The following is a 13,565-nucleotide window of genomic DNA, read 5'->3' as shown; positions in this document are numbered from 1 at the left end:
ACCAAGGTACGTCTCGAACCGAAATTTTTCTGTACCATTACACCCCTAGTAGTCATAGGTGTCTTGGTGGCCTCTCTCACTCCTTCTTGCACGGTCGCTCAGTTTGTGAGGGTGGCTTGATCTAGGCAGATTCACACATGTTCCATTTTTTTGAAAATGGATTTAACTAAAGGGGATGTTCAGTGCCTTGGATTTTTTGTCTCCATCCACTGACTTATACTTTTCAATAACCTTTTCTCTGAGTTGCTTGGGTTGTTCTTTTGTCTTCATGGTTTAATGGTAGCCAGGAATACTAATTAACCAATGACAGGACCTTCCAGACACAAGTGTCTTTATACTACAATCACTTGAGACCCATTCACTGTACTTCAGTAATTGTGAGACTACTAGCACCAACTGTCTGAGTCTCTGCTGAATTAGGTCAGTCACTTTAAAAGGAATGAATAAATATTTATGCAGTCAGTTATCTTACCTTAGATATTTTTTTTGTTTAATTGAAATTACTTTGTAGAAGTCTGTTTTGAGTTTTGACAGAGTTTAAGGGCTGCTGATCCAGGATTGTGTAGCTGCATTGCATCACTGTGCAAAAGTGCAGCCAAATTGTTATGTAATGCCTTAAAATATCTAGCAGCAATGATGTTTATGCAGAATATTAAAGGGAAATCTTACAGATTCAAAAGTTAAACAATGCTATAAAAGATTTGCCTAGTGAATCACCAGTAGAGCTTCATTTCTGCTTTCCCAGAAACTGTTACTGACAGAGCTTCAGAAAGTTTGAAGGCTTTCAAAGAAGTCTGAAGCTAAAGAAGATAACTTTTTTGGTTAAATGCTGCTTTTAGTGCCATAAATAGAAGTCACACAGGCAGAGCTTTTTTGCTCTGTAGTTAGCGAGTTAATAAATTTGTTTGTTTATGTGACTTTAGTCCCTGTAGCTGCTTTTGTGCCAATCGTTATTTCTCTCTGTCTCACTCTCGCTCTGACACGCACACACACAGCTGTCTATTAATTCCCTGGAGACCAATTTTCCTCTGCAGCTGGCATACTGTAGGTGGTACAGGCCATGGGGCATTTACCCATTTACCAAAGTAATGAGGCTTACTACTATTCATGGATCTCTTACTCCTCCGCTTGAAAAAAGCTGAATGCTCCCCCACTTTCTCCCACACCATGAAGGAAAGGTTTTTTTATTTGTTTGCTTTTTGGCTTTTGCTTTGGCCAGTCAAATGACTCCTGTTGCACAAAATCAAACCGGACTGAACAACTTGGAGCTCCTCTGCCATTAGGCACAATTAGCTAAGGGAACCATTTCAGCACCAACACCCCAGTAGCCCTGCTCTCTTGATAAACACATCAAGGTGTAACAAAACAGATCCCAGAAAGAAGAAGCTTATCTAATAAAAAACATTTAAAAACAAAGACTCATAAGTGGTTCAGGAGCAACAAATGTGCAAGAAAAAACACACAAAAGATCAGTAATTTCACATCTGCAATATCTTACTTATGTTTTCACCTATCTAACATTTCTTGCCTCCATGCTCTTTCCCCTGGCAGCCTTGCGGCCGACTATAAACAGAAACCATGTTCTGTTGGGACTGATAACAATCAGCAACAATTGTTTGCATCCACTCAGGAGAGGCCTCCTCCTGTGGGACTATTGATGGGTCCTTGACATAAGTGGAGGTGGCGAGGCAGAGGGTCATATCAGCGCGCACAGCAGTGACAGCAAAGTGACACTGACATTTAAACTAGCGCAAGCACCCCTCGGCTAATAATTGGTTGACAGAAAAGCTTGTTCGCATAGCCCACTGAGCTCACTGGATGATAATTAAGAGGTGTAAATCAGGCGTGATAAGGAAATTAGAATGATTTTTGTCCTTCTGCTTGAACTCCAGCTGCATGGAGGAACAGAGAGAACATGTTCCGGTGAATTCTTCTCTTTACTTTTGCCAAGAGGGTTATTTAAGGTGCCAAAACAGCTGTTTGTAAAACAAGACAACAGTACTCATAAAATTAGATAACATTTAAAAACTCAAAGCACTGGGACTTAAAAGCAGGAAGTTTGTGGCAGAGACTATGTTAGCAGTGATAGCACAGGGGGGATAAAGGGGTGAGCTTTCTGGGGCAAACTGGAGCCAGTGGAGGTCAGCCAATTCATGGTCTGTTGGAAAGTTAATCTGTTATAATTATTCTATGTTTAACCTGAATAGTAACCACTCAAAACAACAAAAAATGAGTTTTATTTGTTTCAGTGTTAATATAGCCTTCTTAAAAATGTTAACCCCTTAAAACAAAGTTACCATTGTGGATGGGCACACTGAACTAAATGACTGGGAAAGAAATGTCAACTTCATAGCTTGGCCAAAATGTCCCCAAACATCAGCATGCCAGAAAATACACTGCGACAACTTAAATGGAAAAGAACTGAATAAATGTGAAAAGAGACCAAAAAAATGGGATGCAATGGCAAAAAAGAATTGACAAAATTTTGCAAAAGGTGTCCAAAAAAAGCAAAATGGGGCAAAAATTAGAAAAATTGGTAAAAGGAGCAGAACTGGATTAAAAGTGGCCAAAAAGTGAGAGGGACCTGGATGCAGCTAAGGGCCTCAACTTTATACTTGAAGCTGGACAAGCGCCGCCATATCTCATCTTCTAATATAGGAAGGCACTTGAACTGAACATCTTTGTTGTTTTCTCCGTGCTTCGCCACCATATTAATAGAGGCAGGTCCGCCACATAAGGAAATACAAAAAAGATGAAGAATATGTGAGGTTTTTACACTGGCCGGTAAGGGCAAACGGTCTGCAATAGCCAGACGCGCTCTAAATGACACGAAACGGCTTCAATGAGAGAAACGCTTCAACTAAAGGGACACAATCAAAAGTCTAAAGGAACTTCAAAAGGGCAATGTAACTGACAAAACGCTCTCCAAGAATCAAAACCAAATTCATGAACAACAAACGAACTTCTAATACAGAAATAATTCCACACTCAAAACGATACTAATCCGTTTCAAAACCAGAAACGTCAAAAAGCACCCGGCCTCCAGGGGGCGCTCTAGCAGGAAGAGCGAGAGGGAGAGACAGACAGATGGGAGAGAGAACAAGCCGAGGACTAAAAGCATCAAAACTTGGTCAAAAGTGTCAAATATAGGCAAAAAGAGTCTTGCTCTATTAGCATGGCATAATTAAGCAAGTTTCAGGTGAACATGGGCAAAAAAACAATGCTCACTTGTAGGCTAAATTATATTTTTAAAGCATTTAGTTTTTCACCCAGAAAGCCTCGGTGTTCGGTACTATTTTGTAATGCAAGCTTTGGTTATCGGCTACGAGCTCTTCCACCTCAGCGTAACTGCTCAGCTGTTTGAGTCTGCAGGCTTCATTAGAGGAAACACCAAAAAACCAAACTAAAACCAAACTAAAATGACTTCAAACTTTACCTAAAACTTGCAAAATTATGAGGAGCAACTGTACCCATCTGTTGTGCTCTATAGCCTAGCTTCCCAAAGCACGTCCTGCATGAAGAGACACGCTCCCTGAAATCACTGGAGGCTAATGCCACTACTATTGCCTTGTATCATATACAGCCCAATGTAAAAAATACTGAAATATCCTGTCGGCAGAAACCTGGGAGTGTCTGGTCAACCTAAAATAGTTTGATATTTCTTCAGTTTAGGAGCAACATAGCAAAGTAAGCTAACACAATCAACCTTTGCTAAATTATCCATCTTCGAGTATGAAGTGGTCACTAGCTACATGTCACGTTTTGTCTAAAGTAATTGCCTCAAAGTAAACGTTTCTAGTCACCATAACAAAAATGAAATAAAAACATAATAGTGTCAGTAGCATTGATGTGGTAAGCTATTTTTGCTGTCACTGTAGCTTAGCTTCCTACACTTCTCTGGTGATTAGCTTCAATTTGGTGAAGGTTATTTTAATAAAAAGTATCTGAATGTCCAACACATTATTTTTCACCAGTAGCTCACTGAACACAGGATGCACACACAGCCTAGCTCAAATATTGCCAGATGTATTAGCATTAGCGCATATCTCCCTATTACAGCCCCAGGTCCAAGATGGAGAACAGCAACCCTCATGCCAACCCTACCGTTTAGGTGACCTCAGCAAAATAAGTTTCTCTAGCTATTAGTCATAGTAGAGGAGAGTATAAAAACCAGTGGTAGGAGTTGAAACTTTTGCTGAAGTCAGGAGGAATTTATTTTCTGAGGTGGTGCATGTTAAAACAGCTTAGGGAAGAGGAGGGAGTGGAAGATTCAAGCTGACAAATAAAAGTAACTTGCAGTCCCACCGGAGATTGTCAGCAGCAGTCTGAGGTCTGAATTTGAATTACAGTCCAACACTCAGCCGCCTGTTTACATGGTAGAGCTCACCCTGCTACGACAAGAATGGTTGATGAGGGCAGAGTACCCTTTGTGGATTTGTAAGCCTCTCCTATATGAGTTTGGGGATTTGTGGCCCAGGCCAAAAGGGCAGTCAGTGACTCAGCCTGAAGAGAATAATACAAGTCTGAGTCAAAATATGGAAATTTATTTCACCTCTACTGAAAATACATTTAGTTATGATATAGAGTTACAATGACAGAGTTAAGGTCAAAGACTGGCTGTTAGTGGCATGAACAGTTATTAGCTACTGGTAGATTTATTGTCATCCTGTAAGAGGTGGTCTGATTAATGTCTGGATGAAATCATTTAGTCAGGGTGACCATATTTTGATTACTGAAAACCAGGACACTCGGCCCAGCAATGAGAAACTCAAATGACACTCGAAGTTTACTCAGACATACCTTATAATTTAAATACATTTAAAGTATGCCTCCTCTGTATGGATGGAAAATTGTTATATTACCAAATACTATCTATAACCAAAGACACACCTTCAGATAGGCTTCTCAGAGGTTACTCAACATCAGGGCCTAGGATTGAAAGACGGGGGTGGGGGGGCTTAGCCTCAAGGGTTGCAGGTAATGCTTGGCATATAGCATGCACCAAATTCTTTTCTCCACACCTTAAAATACTTAATTAATTATTAGCTGTAGAGCATTTATCAGGATATAATATGGCTCATTCTCTTCTCCTTAGAAGTCTGTACTTTCCTGAGCCTTCAGGAGGTCTTTCTTTTTTGTAATAACAGCCTGATTGAGTTTATGAGTTGGTATTTGAAGGTCTATATGTGGAGTGAGTACATGGAAAAGATGTTGAAAAACATACCCGTTAGTGCATTTAGTAAAAAAAAAAAAAAAAAGTGGTATATAATATCTAAAAATGTGTAGTTTCATAACTCCTCTTTCTTCTTTCAGGCTGTTCATCCTTTCCAAATAAAACTAGTTTATTTCTGCCTGCCACTTATACTTCTCAGTCTGAAGACAGTCTATACCAGTGGAACTCAACCTTATTCTACCAAAGAGCCACATTGTCTTAAAATACTTTAGAGAGAGACACATTCCAAAACCAGGGATGTAAGAAGATCCACAGATCAACTGATCCATAGTTGAATAAAATAAAACAGTGAATCGTTGGATTATCATGTAGTTGAATAGGATGCAATAGGCCACATAAAAATGTCTATAGTGGAAAGGAAATGTTACTAATAGTGAACATATATTCTTTTTTATTTATGCAGGTTCCCCCTGGTTTAATGAGGTGTTAAAAAAAATTAGTTTGAGCTCTGAGATGCTTTTCAGAGAGCGGATGAATGGTGGTTGGTTATTTGGGTATTTATATCTCACATTGGGACATTTACTGTAGATCTGTGGCTTTATTAACATAAAAGAGATGTTTTCTATTTTTTTCCACTCATTATTGATATTTTTAGCTAAAGGGGGAGGGGCCTCATAGTGGTCTTTGCCCTGGGCCTCAAAATGACTAAAACCGGCCCTGCCTCACACCTGCAGCTCTTTTAGACAAATTGTTGCACATCGCCTCATTCTGTAGCTTTGATTTCCTGTTTCTGCTCTTTGACAGTATTTATTATCAGCAGTACATTAAAGATCAAGTAAAAAAGCCAGTCTGGACAAGTTTCATGTGATTTTACATTATCTCAACATGTGATCGGCGTGTGTGAGCATCGCTGATGACTGACAACACATATCAAAATGATCATCATAAAATACGAGTGTGGGAGAGCGTGGACAGGAAGAGACTGAAGAAACTTGTTAAAATGAGGGCACACCACCAGCTGACTTCCTCTGCTCTCTCCTGCGCGTATTCCTCCGTTGCGCACCTGACAATCATAATACATGGATTAAATATCAATCTCTGCTTGACATGTTTTATTATGCCGGTCAATTTAGCAGCCCATTGAAAAACAGGGAAAACCAGGACATTTTCATCACTTTATAAAAAAAAACGCCCGGACAGCCAGGACAGGACATGAAAACAGGACATGTCTGGGGAAAACGGGACGTTTGGTCACCCTACATTTAGTGCTACTTTGCAAACCAGCTTTTCCTTGTTTCAACAGTTGTGTTAAAAGTCTAGAGTTTGATTTCTTGCCATTCTCAACCCCTGACTCAGGCCTGACCTCCCTCACACTTTTTAGCTCTGCACCCCTCGTGACCCCCACTAAATCAGCTGAGTCCAGGTTGAAGCCACGTAAAATCACCTTAGCAGTATATTATGCGGTTAAACTGACCAACAGTCCCTGACCAGTCAGGTTTTTTATTAATGCTTGCCAAGGTCCTGTTTGGGGGCTACAATTTACTGTTAAAAAGTAACGTAAATAAAGCTCAGCATTAGTTCATGCAGGACACAGTAGTCATACGCCAGCCATGATCAGTTGATGGTCAGCTGATCCCAGCAATCACAGGCAATCACAGCTCCTTCTCTCAACACCACAGTGAATTGAAACTGCTGATGGCAAAACTCCACCCCAGCCTCTTCCTTTATAGCATAAAGCTTGTTGCACCCTCATATTGAGATTTATGCTACTGTATTAATTGCTTTTGAACTAATTCATCAGTTCTTATTGTCATTAATGTATCCATCTATATGGGGGTTTCTAGCCATGCGCTTCCTGGAAAGTTAAAGCATGTTGATTGCCTAACCCAGGGAGCATCTTTGAAGCAGAGCCTTCTCCACTTAGTAAAACTGTGTACCAATTTTGCAATAAAAACTGTATGACGAGAGTGTTCCTGACTTAACTTTTCATAACCTATGTCACTTCTTGGCATTCATGACCACACGGGTCTCTTAATCATCCTGGACTTGACACAAGTAAGACATCTGTTAAAACTGAACTTTAGCAGGCAAAGATTTTAACTCCTGATGCTCTGGGCCCACTTAATCCACCATTACTCTGTTAAATTACTTTTATTTACCCACCAGTCACAGGCAAACAAGAGGCAGACAAAGCTGAAGTATGCAGTACTTTTATATCCTTGTAATGCTAAGGGGGGTAGGGTTATGCCTTAGGGGCCAACATGTGTCACTGAGCCCTCTTGAAGAAACATATGACCTGAAAGTGGTTTAAAAAAAATGAATGGATTCCAATATCTATATCATGTTTACGAGGACATTTTCAGTTCTGGTTTACAGGGACCTGAAATCTGAGAAAACACTTGACTCTTAATTCCCAATCTTGTCAGAAGGAAACCCTTGTTTGATCCTTCTATTTTATGTTTGAGTTGTCTTCTTTTTTTTTTTTACCTAGATTAAACTATTTCTACTGATTATTGTTTCATTATTTTTTATCTCTCTTATGCCCCTTATTATTTGTATGATAAGGAATTGTCTGTACTTTCCAGGGTGTTCTGTCCAAACTCCCTCATCTGTGCCTATCATGGTGCAGCTCATGAGACTAGGCCAGCACAGATCTTCTACACTAAGTCGTGCAAACCCATTCTAACTGAGTTTTGATTTGCTAAAACACCAAACATTGCACGTTATTGCATGTAAATGTTTTTTCTAACTTCCATGCACTCCCCAGACTCAAGCAAGCCTAGTCTCCACAAAAACTTCCGTCCGACAGCAATCCCATGTCTCCTGCACTATCAGGATTTCATGTTGATCTCTTGATGATTATACGTTTGATCATCATTATTGGTGGATATGAGAAAGCACAAACTCTTCTCAGGGTCTCTTGGAGTTTTTTATTCTGGCATGAAAATAAAACCGCAAAAGATGAAAGAATCTAAAGTGGGTGGTGCCCTCTTGATAACACCAATAACAACAGAAAGTCCCAGCTCTAATTTAATAACCCTCATCCCGTCTCTGAACATGAAAAGAAGTTTCCTCCAAAGTCCCTCGTCCACAGTGCCACAACAGATGGTTACATCAGATCCACCCGCAAATCATCATCTGTATTCTTCTTCGCTCCCCTCTGTGCATGTTGCAAAAATGCCTGGATGTGAAATTTAAGCAGCATAAATGTCTCTCAACTAAGCAAAGTTCAAGCAAGAGCTATGGGACTCAAAGTCCTTTTTTGTCAGAATTACATTCCATAGAGTAGTTAGGCTGGCTTTTCTCTTTTCTTACAATTCAAAACTTGTACAGAAGGAGAAAATCCCCTGAAAGTCAAACAGAAATAAATAAGTCAAATAAAGTATTGCAAATTAATGATGTCAAGGAGTAGGTTTTGATCTTGGCCTCGACTACATTGTTTCTATCATTTCTTCGGAGCAGCACGACTGAAATATACATGACATTTATCATGGTGCCGAGGAGAACAGAGCTGAGAAGGAGGTTCTAATTATTATTTCATGTCTTAATTATAAACTCACTTATGTTTTAATCTTTATATCTCAACTTAACAACATCTCTCCAAGCTTTACATGATATCTTGCAGACAGCATTTTTGTTTTCTTTGAGGTTCAGTGGTTCTGATATATGACATCTGATATCACTATAACTCTCTATTAAAATCTGTCATGTTGCTCTAAGATGCTGTCAAAATGGTTCAGTGAGAATTTTGGCAACATGTTGCGAATGAAAAGCCTCATAGATGTTTTTTTTGCATGTTTTTAGTTACCAAAATTCAATTTGAATTCATTCTTTTCATGTTTGGATTGTTCGTTTTACTCACAAGAAGACAGAATACCGCAGTAAAATAAGGAAAATGGCGGGAACTCTGCCCTTTCTAGCCAAAGTCAAGCTTTAATGGCAGATTAATCAAATCAAATCAAGTTTATTTATATAGCACATTTAAAAACAGCATGAGCTGACCAAAGTGCTTCACATAGAGAGGCAAGATAGAAATAACAATATACACAAAACCGCAAAGAACAATAGACAATAAACACAAAGAGTGAAGAGACGTTAATACCGGGAACGTTGGGGTAACAGAAAAGGGATAAGAGGGAGCGGTCTAATTTGAGTCAAAGGCCAAGGAAAAAAGATGTGTTTCAAGCTGTGATTTGAAGGAACATAGCAAGGTGGCGGATCTAATGTGGGGGAGGCAGTTGATTTCACAGATGAGGGCCTGCAACTGAAAAAGAACCGTCACCTCTGAGTTTTCTTAGAGTCTGAGGGATGACCAGGAGAGACTGGTCAGAGGAACGGAGTGAACATGTTGGAGCGTAATAGGTTAAAAGGTCAGATAAATAGTAAGGAGCTGAGTCATGGTATGAATTAAAAACAAGCAATGAAATTTTAAAATGGATTCTAAAATGGACAGGGAGCCAGTGGAGGGAAGAGAGTACGGGGGAGATGTGTTCGCATATTTTAGTACCTGTTAAAAATCTGGCAGCAGCGTTGTGGACATACTGTAGGCGTTTGAAAAGGGATTGGCTGACTCCTAAGTACAGTGAGTTGCAGTAATCTAATCTTGATGATATAAAAGCATGAATCACTTTCTCAGTGTCATTAAAACTTATGTAAGACAGGACAGCTGTAGGACTGCCACAGGGGGGCAGGGCTCAGGTGGTAGTGTGTCTGAGTGCAGGTGTGCCATGATTGGGAAGCACTGAGTCTGCTGTGATTGAGAAACACTGAGTTGGCTGTGATTGAGAAGCACTGTGTCTGCTGTGGGGATCCACGTGGTGAGCACTGGCTGCTGGGCATTGTGTGGCGGCTGTTTGACGGATATATGGCTGGATGAAGAGGCTGTGCGGGTGCGGGGCAACTCGGGAGAAGCTGGAATGGACTTTTCTTTGTTATTGCTGAATCGGATGGCGTAAAGGGAAAACTTTTGCCACTGTTTTATTGTTTGTGTGTTAGGACTTCTGTGAACTGACTCACCACTAAAGATGGCACTAATTGTTTGACAAACGATTAATAAGACTCTGTAAAGATAGTCCTAGAGTTCGTGCTACTTGCGTGTGTGACTGGGGGGGGGCAATGGTCAATAAAACAGGATTCTCATAGGTAACAGAGATGACATTAAAATCCAATAAAAAAAAAAAAAGATCCAGAGTGTGGCTGTGTTTATGAGTCGGCCCTGGCACATGTTGAACAAGATTAAAAGAATCTGTGAGATTAAGAAATTAATTTGCAGATCTGTTGGAGGGATCATTTAGCAATAAATTAGTGTTCTTTCAGCCATTCTGGATTGAATGAGGTTTGTCTTTTCTAACATTTTATTAGCATGACGACATGACGTAGGTAGCTAGCACAAGGGGCTTCTTTACATTTTCAACCAATGATATATCAGATAATCATTTGACACCACTTTCAGTCAATCATATTTGTCGGCCAATCTTTCGTTAGACTGTAAGTGTTACAGCAATGAACAATATCCTGCATTACATTCAGGTGTGACTCCAAAAGGAGGACAAATAAGCGTACGGGCACCGGCATTTAAATCACGGACTGTTAGGCTTAAAGCCGTGCATATGGCCACCCTACTCCCCACATCCGCTCGTTACTCTGCCTTAAAGGTGTGGACATTTTTATCATGTTATTTTCCCATACAAGGACATCCTAACCTTGCAAAGCAGATGGATACGCCCATTTCCTTGTTTTTCACTGGCAAATCCATCTTGCAAAGCTCCCACCTGAACCATTTGTGCCCAGTTAGCGTGGATGCTGCTAAAGCGCCAGTTTTATCAGAACTTGACGAGATTTCTTCGTTAAAAGAAGAACAAAGAACAGCAGTGAGTTGTTTTCTTCTCAAAAACGACAAAAGACAAGTACTTACATATCAGTCGCCATGTTTCGTGTTATTCATCAGTGGCTGCGCACACGCAGCTTGCTAGGATACGTCACATGCTTTGTTGCTCTGATTGGCCCATAGAGATGTGACGGACAGAACTTTCACCCAATCATACTCTGAGGATTTTCCAAAGCCTTTGCCTTTTCTCAAATGTTTCCTATTGAAGCTTTCCCAGGCGTGTCAGGTTAAGGACATCCAGAACATGACAGGGATTGGGACTTACTCACCACATCTATGCCATCCTTCAGCCTCAATTTTGGCCCAAACATGCCTAAAGGCTCTGCACAGTGTAAGGATATACATTTTTAGTCAGGCTGCAGCACGGTTAAGTCAGTTTGCAACAATCATGTTTGTCCTTGAGTGTTTTTTTTCCCCTTAAATCTAACTTTTGTAACTATCTCAGGCATGGCATTCCTATCTAAGGTACCTTAGGGTGCATTTGATTAAAGCAATTAATCAAATTTGTCACATTTCTAATTGTTTTTGTTTATAAGCACAGGGAAACACAGGGCTGCTATAATAGGTGAAGGCACACAAACACTTGCCAACCCTTCAAATTCTGATATTGCAGCTAGCACTAACACTTGTCTCTGCCTTCCAGTGGCATGTTGAGAAAATCAAGGTTGATTGAACATCAACAGTTTGGTTTTCCTTCTCCTGAACTTTGTCTTTTAATTTCTTAATCCACAATAAAAAGAAGTTAAATAACATGAGTTGGTGTGTCACTGCTTCTTCAGAGTCACTGAAGTTTCCTCCATTTATCTCACCTGCTTCGGGACAGATATCTCATGACAGGTTGAGACCCCTTGCATGGGACAGTCCTGTGAGTCTGAGGTCTGGAGGGCCTGGCGATTCCCTGCTGCAGATGAGAGGAGTCTCTTGATCATTAAATTTGCTCACACCACTGGAAAGTCCTGGGACTTCCAGTAGAATGATGCAAGACTAAAAGAAAAGTATAAAGAGAAAATGATTATAAAGATGCCCAGAAATCAGGTGATACAAGCATAAATTAAATCTATGAAGGCAGGAAACCTGACTCATAGCTGTGTCTGATGTTCTGTGGGTTGGCAATTGGCATTAAAGGGATAACTGTAATCAAAACATTCATAATGTCCAAGCAAACTTGTTAGAACTGAATCATCACACATGCTTTGATAAAGCTGACAAACGCCTTCCACATCTCTAATTAAAGGGAATAACACTGAATAGCATATTGCCTTTTCATGCTGTTTATTTCATTTATGATTGTAAACATGAGAGAAATTTTAGCAGTGTATGATCAGCTGATAAATCAAAAAGTTAACTTCTCAACTGCAAATGAAGCTACCCCTTTATTACATCAGCTCACTTTTAGGTTCAACTAATACATTTTGCTTTTGTTCAATGCTTTCATTAACCAGTCTTTGGGGAGAGTGCTCTTATTGTATTAAAGGGTTAGTATAATGTCAAAGCATCTAATAAGCTGTCATTATATTGTACTACAGAGACTTCCTTTACCTCTTAAGACCCTACATGCACTTATGAGGACATTACATTTTGGCTTTCACACAACATAGTTATAATTTCTGGTATTAGGATTTTTTTTAGAGAATTCAGAATTGTCTGTTGTAAATAAGTAAGTGGTTAACTTGAAATGTTGGGAGAATTTGCTGTAATTTTTAAGTGTTTTCATGGATCTTTTGGGGACATATTTTCAAGGTTCAGTGTTTACCTTATTTTCCCTGTGAAGGGTAGTATGTTTTTGCAGCCAGCAGTCAAGACATACATCCAGACCAATCATAAATACAGCATAAACAGCACGATAAAAAGAAGCACAAGAGACAGTATGCAATACAGCAATAACACACATAGTAAGAAATAACCCAGGCACACAACTAACCATTTGAAAAGCCAATGGCAGCAGGGACAAAAGAGTTTTTAACCCTTTTACCTGAATCTGCAACAGGATGGTAACAGCTTAAACTCAGAAAATAAAGGATGGCTGTGGTCAGCCAGGATAAACTGGACCTTTATGAGGATCCTAACTTTGAACAATTGAGTTAGGCCAGTAATGCTGGGCTTATACCAAAAGATTTTCACAGTCACAGACTAAAAACTGAAAGTCTTTAGTAAATTTTAGGAGTCTTACTGGAGTCACGGCACGCTCCTGTCATCTCTATCGTTAAGTTTAAGGTGGTAACCTGCGCTGTTTTATATCAGTCTTTTCCTAGTCTTGGACTTGCAATCATATCAAACGTGTTTGATATGATCGCAAGTCGCAGTGACGTAACACTATCAACAACCAGTAGATGAGCTCTGACAAAACCGGAAACAGGAAACCTGCCGGTCAAAACAACCACAAAGCGGCAGAGCGGCATGGACGAACAAGGAACACCGGCAGTGAAACGTCAAGGGTCCCGACTGCCGACCAATATGGACCGTCCAGCAAGAGGAGCATGATGGGAAAACAAATGCATGGTGGGA

Source organism: Cheilinus undulatus, linkage group 12 (assembly GCF_018320785.1).
Source record: "Cheilinus undulatus linkage group 12, ASM1832078v1, whole genome shotgun sequence".
Classification (NCBI taxonomy): domain Eukaryota; kingdom Metazoa; phylum Chordata; class Actinopteri; order Labriformes; family Labridae; genus Cheilinus; species Cheilinus undulatus.
Note: the sequence above shows the minus strand (reverse complement) of the source record.